Raw genomic sequence first — 13,909 nt, forward strand, 5'->3', positions numbered from 1 at the left:
TAAATCTTTACATGCTTGATAGTGGGGACTACTCCAAGGTTAGAGGATATATGGTTATGGGTGGATTTAAGAAAGCCAAAAATTCCTCATAGTATAAGTCTTGTTGCGAAGACACAATTGACAGAAATTTTCGGCAGCTGTTGTGCTTGTGGATCCAAAGTGAGTCCATGCGTGACATTCGATCACCTCTCCACGAACAAGTTCATGTTATGTTATTATGACTATGCTGCTCCCTTTATGTAAATCAAATCATACGATCGTGATTATTCCAAATTCTCAATTCTCATATGTTTTATAGGATTGTGATTTGAGACATATTAAAACGAAAAAAAAAAGAAAAAAACGTGATGGGAGGGGACGTCACATTTTTGGGATGAACGGGAAGAGACATGAAGGGGTGATCTTCTTGGCCGCATGGAGAGGAGATGGACCGGAGAGTAAGGAGGAGTCTACTTTCACCATAGATTGTGGAAAGCCTGTCACGGACAAGTATAGAGAGGAGGAGGACATGGCACGTCCAATAGCAGCCAGGACAAAGAAGGGCACACGGGAAGAACCATGAAGGCGCCATCCTGAGAGAAGAGAGAGGACCGTTGCTACGATAGGGGAATGAAGTTGAAGGGGGCGCTGTTTTTTGTAGACGAATGCGTGCCTCTTAAGAGGGTATTCGTTGATGAACAGGGGGCCGCCATGACGGAGAGAGAGAATGGCAGAAGTTGGCGATCTGCGGCTAAACGCCACGTTGTCTGAGGAGAGGGGCCAAGATGGTAGAGGGAGAGAGAGAAAAAACGCCATTCAGTCTAGCGGAATGGGGAGAGGAGGCAATCTTGCCAATTCGCTGATGCATGATGAGACTCCACCACTGCAAATTCAGAAGTGCCCTCCTGGAAAATGGAAGGATCAGAATTGATGCAGTGCATTTTCATTTTGATATCCACGTTTCTCCTTCCTTGTCGATTGTGGCTCTTTAAAAAAATGGTGCATGATTTGAATGGTCTTGTCTCCAAGATTGATATGCTATGGTTCCCATGATGATTGCCATCTTCCATTAACATCGCGGCGCAGATATGGCGGCTCAAATCCACGCATTGTTGGCGGCCATTCATGACAGAGAAAGGGATATAACACTCAAGTTTTTAACCTTTAACATTAAAGGTTAATTAAAAGCACTTGGAAGTCCTAGTTCATACGCACAAGGGAGGGGAGTTACTTTGGCAAAGTGCGGGATTAAGTTCGAATGAAAGAGGCAAAGAAAATTATTGAGTGAAATATCTGGTAGATTAACATTCCTTGGCCGGACTGCAAGAGGACACGGTCTCCAAAGATGTGACGACGACCCGCGGTTTTACAAGTAAGTGTCTAACTGGTTTATCTAAAATAAATGATATGGCATGATAATTTCTTTAGTTTAATATTTTTAAAATATGTCTTTAAACCTGTTTTCTTATGCTCCATGGTTGTTTGTATTTATCGGAACTGGTTTTTATTTATTAAAAATCAAAAACAGTCGAAAACACTAACAAATGACTCAAAATTATCATAAATAAAATTTTATAAAATTACTGATTGAAAATTTATAAGTTTTGATATTTTTCCTATAAATCTTACGAGTCAAGGGAATTTACTGAATTTCTATCAAGATTTTTAAAGATGTTTTGTTATATTTAAAAATTAGGAAAGAGTTATATTTAGGAAAAAGGCATAGTTTTCCTTTACGTAAAATGTGTTATTTATTGATATAAACTATGGATTCTTAGTGAAATATTGGAAAAAAAATCTTTGATTGGTTAGTGCATTTTTGTTGTAAGGGTTAAAGAAAAGAAATAATGATTTAATAATATTTCACTTAAGAAATGCTCGTATATGGATATGGTGTTTTGGTTTTGAAAGGAGAGATTATATGCGGTGTGAACATTTAGGAAACATTGGAAATTACAAATAAAAAGTTTGACAACACTTTATAATGATTTATAATGTTAGGTTGCAGTTATAAAATTTAGTTTAAATTAAAACCAAAATAAAATCAAATAATTTAATGATTGGATGGCATGAGGAAAAGCCTCAGCATCTATATTAAATTTTTACATGTTATTCATTTTACAACCAATTTCTTAAATATACGGAGTGGAGGGCTACTAGGACTCATTGATAAAATAAAGGGTGCTATGGGAATTTAAAATAAATTATGAACGTGGACATGTGAGAGTATGGAAGAACTTGTTTTATTCTGGTTGATGTTTAATAATAGAAAAGAAGGAAAGGACGTTATATTCGCAAAATGAATTAAGTATTTAAAAACTAATAAGCAACGACGAAATTTACATATGGAGTGGGAAACGTCTACCAAGGGAGATTAAAATTTAGGGGTTTATGGTACTTCAGAAAATTTGATTTGAATGTTTGTTCAAAATTAAACAAATAAAAAGAATTAATTTTAATCAGGTGGAGAGAAACATAGAAAGGAATTTTAAACGGAGATATACAAATAGATCAGAGAGATCTATATCCCTGGAACAACCTTTCCAAAGTAAAACATTTAAAACATTTCCTGGATAAACCGCCACTAGCATGGCAGGAGAACATTATGAGGAGCTGCCTCTGAGAGATGAGGAGAAACTATAGTTAGTGCCCAGTATAATTTACTGAAGTTTAGAATTTTTGCAATTGGACTACTACAAACAACGTTGTAGATTTTAGGGAAGGCTAAGTTGAGTCAAATTAAAACAATTAGTACAATAATCACTTGTTTAGTGCAACAACTCTTAGGAGTTGGCTTGTTAACCTGGGTAAAAGTGGCTTGGTCTTTGGCCAGTCAACGACAATCATTACACACACTCTCTCTTCTAGTGTTATTTATTTACTAACACACAAATACTCTCTCACACTAATGGTCCTTTCACACAGGCACGGGCACACACACTCTCTCTCACATGACAGAGAAGAAGACACCTCTAAATAGAATATGTGGTCTCTCTCTCTCTCTCCCCCCCCCAAACAAGCAAGCAGAAGGAGGACCAAAACAACCTTGCACAGAGGAGAAGGCAGACCGATCACGCAAGCGAGAGCAAGTATTTTGTGTGTCAATATGGGTGCATTTCAAAACGCAGGTACAACAGGGGTGCTGCTTCTGTGAGTCGACTGTGAAGAGCCAGAGGCTTGTAACTTGCATCGATCAAAGCCACAAGGTAGGTGCTTCTCCTCTCTTGGGTGTGTTTGAGGTTAGAGTGTGTGTTTCAACTGCGTTTCAAAACGCACTCTTAGTCACGTTGGGGCTTCCACAAGGCCCGCTCTGGCTCCAACAAGGTTTACTAGTGCGTTTTAAAATGCAATTCATAACCACACAATGGGCAATCAGAGAGTGCTGATGTGCCTTCTGCAGCTCGCAAAGCAGGGGATCTGCGGAGTGATGCAAGGCCAATAAGGTGGCCCTCTAAACTTTGCAAGAGGCAGTCCGTGTAGGCGGGAGAGAAGTATGAAGACTTGCTCAAGAAAGCTCCATATGTATGGCCTGTTTCAAGTGCGTTTCAAAACGCAATCGTAGTCATAATGGGGCTTCCTCTTCGAGTCTTGCAAGGCGGCCCTCTAACAGCTCTAATAGCCACCAATGCTTTTCAAGAAGTATGAAGTTTGCTCAAGAAAGCTCCGCTGTATAAAGATGTGCTTCTCTCTAGCACTTATGATGTGCTATTATGATGGCCAATTCCTGCTATTATGATGGCCAATTCGACTCACAGAAGCACATCATGGTTCAATTCTTGAGGGCACCCAATGGCACTACAGTGAGTATCTGAACGCTGTCAAGAAAGGCAAAGTGGAGAGGGTCCGCTTTAGCAAGGATGGTTCTACCCTGCAGCTCACTGCTGTCGATGGGGCCATTGCTCCAGTGTCACGCTTACAAACGACATCTCTGTACCTGAGACTGGTGTTACGATTCAAGATGTAGCCAGTGCTGATCAGGCTAAACAATTTACCAATTTCTCTTCCCCTATCTGGGTACTACATACTTTGTTGACAGGCCCATGGGTTGCTTTATGAATAGCCTGCTCCCCTGTGGTAAACTCAAGCAATACAACACGAAATCTATACACATTGCTTGTGATAGTATGGTGCTGAAGCTGATACTATAGTGTGTTTTCAGCCATCAAAGACATGCAAATCCTCACCAAGACCAGGTGTGAAATCCTGAAATCAAAAACCTTGACAGTCCATCCACTATCCAAGTCAATTTGAGCTCTTGGGTGCAAAACTATGATACTCCACACTTCTGGCAGCTTCAGAAGCTATTTTTATCTGCATTTGCCGCAATAGAGCCCCTTCCCTGTTTGCTCCTCTACGCCTTCCATAAATTGCAAGAAGTTTTGGACTTTCTTGATAACCCTGACAAGTACACTGCATTGGGTGAAAAAATTCCCAAGGGTTGCCTTTTGGTTGGGCCGCTCTGTTGGCCATCAATGCTCTGTTGGCACATCGCTTCAGGTCGGGCAGCACTCCAGGTTATGTACAGGAAAGGGCTGATTCTGGGTTATGTTGAAGTTGCTGCCATGGAGCTCGAGCTTGTGTTGACATACAGTAGGAAATGGAACTACAGAGGCCAGAGAATTGGGTGATTAAGTGGTGCGTTTTAAAACGTAGTTCTTGAGCTTGGATTGCAGTAACATGTGAAACCTGTAATGTAATGTCACATCTATTAAGGATTCCAACTTCTGCAGTATGACTGGATAGCTCATGATCTGTTACAAGCAGAGAAAAGGGCTGCGTTTTAAAACACAGTGAAATTGGATGATGCTAATGTATGCAGAGCTATTGATGCCATTTTATGTGGAGCACAAAGTGTTGGATGATGCCATTGTATGCAGAGCAAACACAGTGAAATTGGATGATCCCATTGTATGCCATTGTAAGTAATGATATAGCCCAGATGATGCAAGCAAAAGTCATGATGCAAGCAAGTGAAGTTGCATGGATGTTACATGGACTGCACCTAGATTAGGGTGCGTTTTAAAATGCAGTAAAAAATGGATGAGGCTTTTGTCTATGATTGGGCAGACAACGTTTGAAGGCCAGTGTAGTAATTAGACTTGCTCTTCAAACTAAAATGTTACATTTCAGCTACAGGACAGTTGCCAAGTACTCCAAGAATAGAGTTTGAGACATTATTTGCTTGGTTTAAGACATTATCTGCCATTATACTTGCAATGTTTGGCCGTTTAATAATGGATTACTCTCTACAAGCTCAGTGCTTTGTATTTTGTAACAGTGTTTTATACTTTGTTTGCATTTTGTAACAACGTTTTAAAACACTTGCATTTTTTAGCCAGAGAGAGATGAGACTTTTGTTTCTCGAATGTTGTAGATCAAACGATCCAGTCTCTCACACGTATCTACTTGTGTTGAGCATCTCAGCAGAGATATTGCTGGTATTTTGAAAGGCCAATCTCAGGTACTCTTTGTGCATATTCAAGTAATACAAATAGATATATATTCAAGTGCTAACATGTACTGATTCTTTTATGTGGTATTTCAGTCATGTCTCCACGAAAGGCCAGAGGCAAAGGTCGTGCAAGATCATCCAAAGATAATTTAGCCACTCCACAAAAAAGAACTCGTGGATCATCCCTCTCTACAGTTCTAGAGGAGGGTACACCAACTATAGAAAGTGAAAAGACTTCGAGTGTTGTAGTGGGGACTTCAGATCCTCAACTGCAAGAAGAAAGTGAAGAAGGAGATGACACAGTGGTGGGGCAAGGGTCTCAACTAGTACAGGAGGAAGACGAGGAAGCAACAAGCCAGGTTTCCGATATTGATATGCAAATGGTAGGATGTGGAGATGTAATAAGTCAATGTAGACTTCTATCTCAAGAAGTTTGCCCTCGTATCCCCTTGTGTCGTATGATTGCACATGCTGTTGTTAGAGGGATTCGTACAGACATGTCCTCTTTAAAAAGTGCATTTCAATATGAGGGTTATTTACCAGAGAAGGGCTCATTTGTTGTGTCTGTATGTAAGTATAAAGGAGAAGAAACACTAGTGACCCCTGCCATAGTGTCAACTTGGTCTCCTCTATGGCATGAAGTGGATGCATAATTTGAGAAGGAGGTCTTGGCTAAAACGGAGTTCAGGTTCTTGTCTGGTAAAATGTTTTACGTATGGGAAGGAAATCATTGGTTGACTGCTTGGATGGAGTTGATCTCACAAATGTACAAAGAGAATAGATCTCGCCATGTCAGGGTTGTTTGTTCTGTTATTGATCCCACATGGATTTTAGAGATTGCTCTTCTCGCTGGACTCCAAAGAGTCAATAGGTAAGTGTATCAATATTTGTTACAATGAATTGACGTCTATATTTTTATCTATAGAACTCAATCTTACAAATTTTCCTTTATTAGCATGAACGAGTATGCCATCGTGAAACCTAGCTTGCGGGATGTACTTTGGAGCTGCAACAATATCTTCAAGTGTGACATCAATGCATTCTTGAGTGCCTTACCCCAGGATCAACTAAAACTATTGGAGTCCTTGAGAGCAAAAGATAGCAGTGTCAAGGGAAAACAGCAATGGTATCCACTGACAAGGGGGTACTTGGCAAGATTGGTATTTCAGGTAATACATGTCATGGTTGTTATTAAGAGGGATTATAATAGATAAGTTTCCTTTTTAGGGTAAAATTTAAAAGCTTCTCTTTTGTTGTGAAGGTTGAGTATACTTCAGAACTCAAAAAGGTTGAGGATTTGGTATTAAACATAGTCTCTATTGAGAACAAAGAGGAGAGATTGAAAAAGGAACGTGCCAAGTTACATAAAAGATTGGCAGACAAGATGGGCATGGTATGGCCCCTTTGCTTCTTAGTTTACTCCCCATTACAGTAAAATATCTAAATATAGGTTTCTTATCCACTTTGCAGGTTCTTAATGTGCTTGATCCCAAGCTAGGGGATCAATGGTTGGATAGAATATTTACATTGAAGTTTGATAGCCCAGACTTAGTGATTACTATTGCCAAGTTGAAATTCCTAGCAAATGCTGATATGAGGGAAGAAAAAAGATTGGTGATGCTCTCTCTCTTGGATGCAAACAAGAGATTAAAAGATATGTATGGTATGCCATCGTCGGATAATGAGTATAGATTGTAAGTGTCAATTTGAAAGCTTTTGTAGTCTTGATATTGCTAGTATCATGTGTATCTTGTGATACTAATAGATTTGATTTTTTTTGTTAAGGTGGTTGACACGGGAGTGCTTTTTGGAAAAGGTTGAGGTCAAGGCTATTCAAGCATTGGAAGACTTGAAAAAAATGTGTGTTTTAGGTACACCATTGGATCTTCCATAGGATTACTTATTACAGGATTACATGGAGGGTGTGAAATTAGAGGCTAGAAAATATATGTTTGCTCACGTAAGAGCAAGAGAGCAAGCTATAGATGCACGAGGATCAAAGAAGGTGGAAGGTCCTCAGCGCCAAAAGAGAAATGAAATCATAATGTCTGCATATCGAGTTGTCTACAGGTAGATTTGTTGCCATAATGAGCTTAACTTTAGTTGCTCTTTGTTTATTTTAATAGCTTGTGCTAATATGTCATGCAAAAGGTATCTACTTCATTTGATTGGAGAGAAGAAGATAGCCAGGGTTCCAGATCATTGCAAAGGATGGATTGACAGAGATAACGAGGAAGTATGCATGTATCCCAAGAGCATGCATAATCTCTCAGATTGGGAGATCGACCATTGCCCTTGGTGGGTGGATCTTGGAAGTGGATATGTTTTGGCAAGAGAGAAGGAATTGCACAAAGTGCATTCCAAAAAATTTGTTGATACACCTCTTGGGGATCGATGCAATACACGGTCTAAAAAGGAGACAAAGAAAGAAAGTGATGATAAGATTATATTTTGGGTGCAATGGTTGTGAAGTTTTTTTCCCTTGTTAAAATACGAATCATTGCAAATGCTTTGTGCTGCAGCAATGCAAGAGAGAGAAGACAATAGTCCCAAACAACATGAAGTGGAGCAAAGGAGTAGCGTCCAAGGAGGTGGAATAGATTATATCATTAGAGATGGTAACACATGTTGCATCCAATTTATACTCATATATTCTTGTTTATTGCAGGGCAAAGGGTTGCCATCAAGGAGATCATTCCATTTGTATTTCTTCCTTGCCCACTAAATGATATGCATTCCAATAAAGATGATGACGTGATAAGTTATGGGTGCATGATGGGTGACTACATCTCTATGGGGCAAGATTTTATTGCAGGGAGAAAAAATGATGCTTACAAGACAATACATGAGTTCTTTTCTAGGCTTGCAAAACATGATATGACATATGTACGAAATGGGAAGCATGTGAAATGGGCTTGCGATGTTGTCTTCATTGACTTTCCTACTGGATGTTTGATTGATAAAGAAACCACCTTGCCTGCTTGGAATATGCTCACGGAGGCACACATTCGCCTAGGAATTATAGTTGCTGCTGCCTCTTTGGGAGATAGTGGATGGTTAGTTACTTGGATTACTTTGACAGGTATATTGTCCTGGTCAATGTGTGTTGGCATAAGTACTTAACTAAACAAGAAAGTAAAGTTTTTCTTTGATAAAATAGGTGATGCATTATCTTGGCTTGAGAAGTACATACATGTGCTTGGTCTCGAAGTTGTCAGGCGAGTTTTTGTGCTTGACAAGCTTCCATATGGCTATGGGGAACAATGCGATCTTGAGGTGTTAGTAAGTGATCTTAAACTTTTGGTTTGTAATTCTTGTAGTGAACATATTTGACCTTTATGCTTTATGTAGAGCCGATCTTCTCTTTTGGTATTTGCTCGTCGTAGTGGATGTCATCCACCCACCTTTCTTGGAGAGAGCAACTCTCAATTCCGCAAGTTGCAAATTGATCCATCAAGTGACTGCTAGCCCCATTACCTTCCAAAGAGAAATAGATTGGCACGACCATCTTCTTCGACTCTTTGGCGTAGAGGTCTTCAGAGATCACTTGTATTCTTGCTCTGTGTATTAGATCTTTTGTGTCCACCATCGGGATTGATTTTGGAGATGGGGTGTGGCACTGCACCTCTGATGCGTGCATGCTAAGCATCTTCTCGTCCATGTTTTTCATTTGATATATGTGAAGATATAGTCGATGTTGTGGTTCGACCTCTTGTAGAAGAAGTATGTGCAAAGAGAGCACGCTTGGGTCTTGATGATGAGGAGCTAGAACTAGATGCCTACAAAGTGCAAGTTGTGGACAATCCCTATGATGATTAGTGAGCATTCAAACTTATGATACTTTGGAAGCAACTTTTATTATTGTCACTTTTATCAGTAGAACTTATGTGTAGTTATGGTGAAACTAGTTATGAATCTTTGTTTTGAACTACACTTTACTTTTATTATACCATTAACTTTTCTTGCTTGCTTTTTTGGGCTCGCTCGGTTTTGTTCGCTCGTTCAATTGACTGCCTCCTCAGGGATCAGCCCCAAGATGCATCGCTAGCACATATAACATTTGCACAAACTCCACTCTTTCATAATTCAGTGTTCCAGGAGATTTTGATTTGCCTCACAAAACTTTCCCCAATGGAAGCACCCATCTAAGCCTACAGCTTGGGTTTCCTATCCTCTCAGTGTTCGTCAAAGTTTATCAATCAATTGCAATGCATTCCAGGAGATACCACGTGGCATGCTTGATGCAAGGTGTATGACGACTGTGCACAACCATTTTATGATTAAAAAACCAGCCATGTGAGGTTCAAAAAACAGCCCTTTCATGAATTTTAACTAAGAGTTCCGTGCTGCGCTGCTTTAGGGACTAGCATCAGAACTTTCGTACTACTAGTCGCCTATATTTAATTATGGAACGATCCCTAAATGCTATGCACAAAGAGGGAAATCATAATTTGTATCTTTTTAGCAATTAGATTGTCGCATAAACTTCATCCTCCCCTCACCTTTTAGGTGGTGCTGCGGTGCATATGTGTAAATGGTTGTTTTGTATCATTTTTGTATGTAAAAAATAATAAACACGTACTATAACACAAAGGATGAGGCCAAACTGAGGCTTGACCTCATGCTTTAACATTGCCAAACAGTCACACACATAAATCTTATTTTTCACATTTTTTGAGTGTAAAAATCCCAAATTTATCTATTTTTTGCTATTTATTATTCATGGAAAATAGGTATTTTTTGATTTATTTGTATTGGATTATTATTTTGACTAAGACTTAACATTTTCTCTCATTTTATCCCATTTCCAATCCTTTTTCCCAACTCAAAATCGAAAAAAACCACTCATTTTCATTAAAAATGACATTTTGCGGTTTTAAAGAATTAATAACGGCTCTAAATCATTACGGGTTCTGCATTTCTGTAGTCACAGCCCTCAAACATGATGCAAACAAGGTTCAAACAAAAATTCATCGCATATGAATAACATTTGGACCATGAAACAACAAAAACAAGCAAATTTCTTCATAAAATTGGAGCATACCACGTGTTTTGCATGTTGGGGGTTTTTAAATAATTATTCTAGGTAGCCCACAGACTGACCCACAGATCGACTAGCAACCATTCTTTAGTGTTGAACCTCTTTCCTGAGCCTCCTCTTCATCTTGGAGCAATCCGATCATAGTCGGACAAGCATCCTTCAGCCTCTCTTCTTCTTGATTTCTTACACATGAATTGCCTCTATGTAGGAGAGAGAGGGAGGAGAGAGAAAGACTGGCTTTTTATCTCTTTGCTCAATGCATCATTCCCTGATCCATTTGTGGCAATGGAGGGCGCAGAGAATCTTCATCCCACAGTTAGGTGGGTTCCTCTCCATTTGATCGATCAGAAAATGATGAGATTTGGGGGAAAAATGGGGCGTAAAACACCCCCCCCCCCGCCCAAGGTTTCAAATTGTGACTTCTTGGCTCTTTAAGCTCTTTGTTAAGAGCTTTTAAGCTTCTTAATCAACTTATCTAGTTCATGCATTTTGCTTTCACACTTCCGGCAAGTGGTTGTTTCGCTTTTGGAGGGGCAAACGACATCAGATTCGAGATCCGTCTAGACATGTGGTTTTGTGGCATCAAAATCTATAAAGATGGGCCCCGTCACGCTTTTCTTGGCTTCCAGATCTAGTAGCTGCTCACAACCCCGAACCTTGCGGGGATTAAATGGGGGATCAAACGACCTAGGAATGGTGATCTGAGACTTGCGTTGGATTCTTGACGTCATTTTGCAACTAGAAAAACTCCAGCTTGGCCATCCGCCACTGTTTGATTTCCATGAAAATTAACACTAGTGCTTTAGGGACTTGTCGCTTAAAATTGTACTGATTGCCACCGTCGCCTTCGACGAAGTCTATTTTTCCCTTGATATTCGTAATTTTTGGCTATTTTTAAGCACTTATCGGCATAAAAAATCATCTGTCAAAAGAGATGAGAGATTCCACACTCAGCAGGTCAGCCTTATCTGTGTTTGCTTGTTCCCTCTCGGGGCAGCGTGAAGAAAAATATCCTGGATGATCGCAACTCCAACACACGATTGGTTTTTGGGTTTTCCCTCCTAGGCCTCTGCCTCTTCTTCTACCCAATGCCATCACCAGTATTGGTTGATAATCCATGAGGATATCATTGTCTTCCTCATCATATGACACATACGGGTTTACATAAGGCTTATCGTTTCTAGGCTCATCCACATAGTGGACTAGAGTGTCACTCGGTGGATGGGTCACGTAGGGTCCAGGTGGTCTAGGGATACTTGTAGGATTTATTTCCATCCTAGGGATGGTCAGTTTAGTGTCATTTGGTGTCGAAAAAGCCAACGAGGCTCCCCTTCCAAGGAAGTTTGGTGGCCTGTCCGCAAGGTGGGGTTGACCATAAAGCTGTGGGTATGGGAGTCTCTGAGGTGATCCACACTGCATGGTGTCATGGCCAAACCTACCACAATTAGCGCGAGGTCGTGACCTAGGGTCTTGATACTCAGCTGGCAAGTGATTTCTACCACAATACACACATTGGGCGTGTGGGTGCATTGGTCGTCTCATCATCTCTTGTAGTTTGGCCATGTCCATCCTAATATCTGCTAACTCTTGTCCCGACTCAGTGCCCTTCCCTTTATCATGAGTGCTTGAGTCTATTCTCTCACTTGGCATTGAGGCTCTCTCAAAACTCTTGGCACTGGACTCTTCTTGATTCGAGCCCCTCGAGCCTCTTTTCTTGAGCTAGTCATCCACTCTAATAGCTTCTTCAAAGACCCTTGCTAGTGTGTCACACTGCAAGCTTGAGTTGCTAGCCAAGGCTTTGTAGAGCTCCTCACCTCGTATTTCGTTGATGAATACTGTGGACACTGCCCTTTTGGTTGGTCTCTCACCCAAGGGAATTCTCTTAAAGAGGCTCCTCATGTGGGTCATATAATCTTGAATGTCTTCTCTCTCTTTCTGCTTGACATTCATAAGCCGGACTAACAAGTTATTGGAGTATCTAGGTTTGAAAAAACTCTTAATGAAGAGATTTTTCAGGCCATTAAAATTGGCACGCTCCGCAGCATCCAGACTTGTGTACCAGGTCCAACCCCTGTTGCCTAAGCACAGTCCAAAGGCTTGGGAGCATTGAGAAGGATCATGAGGCCTTTGGCTTTGCAGACCTGCTCAAACTGCTCCACGAAGCTGTATGGGTCATCGGTAGCTTGGTATTTTTCCAGCCGCTTTGCTACCACATGGATTTTTGATTGACTCTTAGAGCCTTGGTTGACTCCCAACCCCGTTAGTATTGATGTTGCCAATGTTGCAGCGCTTTGTTCTGTGGCCGTGTTATCTAGCAGCCGCTTTGTCAGGAGCTCGCTCAGTGTGAGATCTCCTTCCAGTGCTCTCTCGCTCTCTGATCGATTCCTACCCGCTAAGGCTAGTGCTTTATGGATCTTTGACATTTCTAAGCTCTGGTGCAAGATCTTGGTTTGTTGATCCTGTTTATATGTAGCCAGGCATTTATAGAGCCCTATGGGCCATTTTTCTCTCTTCCTCTAGGCCTACTATGATGTCCTCTACTAGCCTACCATGGTGTTCTAGCCGAGTTTGAGTGTCATATTGGTTCACTAAATGTTGGACAACCTCAAGAAGTCTCCTAGGTTAAGCTCCTTATTGTCTCTACGGCCTGAGTTGCCTTCTTCCATGTCTAGGACTTCTTGTTCTGCCAAGTTGACGATCAAGTTGATAAGGTCGAGCAAATCCACTTCTGCGGTATTGTCTATCTTTATTATGTTCTGTTGATTGTCGGTATTCTTCGCTTGGCCCTACCTTTGGGGATTCAATATCCCTTCCATGTCTTTGAGTCATCTCTTATTGGTGGGTTCCTTCAAGTCCTTAGGTCCAGTTGTGTTCCTTGTTACTTACAATCAGCCCTCAACTTACCCTCACTCTATGCGCGTGTGTGCTCTTTTTTGTGCACTGTGCGAAATCAGGCTTTTAGCTTTCCGTAATTGAGCTTTGAGTGGTGGAATTCAAAGTGAGTGAAAAAACAACGTTCGCATAGCTTCGGTGCTCAGCCTACAACACCAAACACCCTTTCAGACCATTCCACCATAATCTTTAGGTTTGTAACTATGTATGAGGCGTTCGGTGAGTTCTTTCAGTGCGGCTCTCACGCTTCTCATTAGCCGGGGTTTGTCAATTTCCTAGATTCTTTCACTTAGACTGTGTCCAATTTACTAGTGTCTGATTCTGGCGATCGAATAGGTTCGGGTCCAATTGTCACAATCGGACAGGTGTGTGTCCAATTGGACAATTGAAGTTGGTCCGATTCTAGATGGTCTGATTATGGAATCAGACAAGATGGGTTGGTCTGACTCTGTGGTCTGATCATCATGATCGGACAGTCGTCCGAGTCTGAGTGGGCCGATTTTTGTGCGTTTGATTTGACGAGTGTCTGATTTTGGAATGGTTTG

General features: G+C 40.8%; 1 pseudogene; it reads left to right on the plus strand.

Annotated features, from left to right (window-relative positions):
• The first annotated feature begins 1,067 nt into the window (after positions 1-1,067).
• Positions 1,068-9,250, plus strand: LOC148031316 (uncharacterized; annotated as a pseudogene).
• The last annotated feature ends 4,659 nt before the right edge of the window (positions 9,251-13,909 follow it).

The sequence above is a fragment of the Lygodium microphyllum genome, chromosome 9 (assembly GCF_053477565.2).
Source record: "Lygodium microphyllum isolate KBCC chromosome 9, Lygodium_microphyllum_v1.1.10, whole genome shotgun sequence".
NCBI classification, from domain to species: domain Eukaryota; kingdom Viridiplantae; phylum Streptophyta; class Polypodiopsida; order Schizaeales; family Lygodiaceae; genus Lygodium; species Lygodium microphyllum.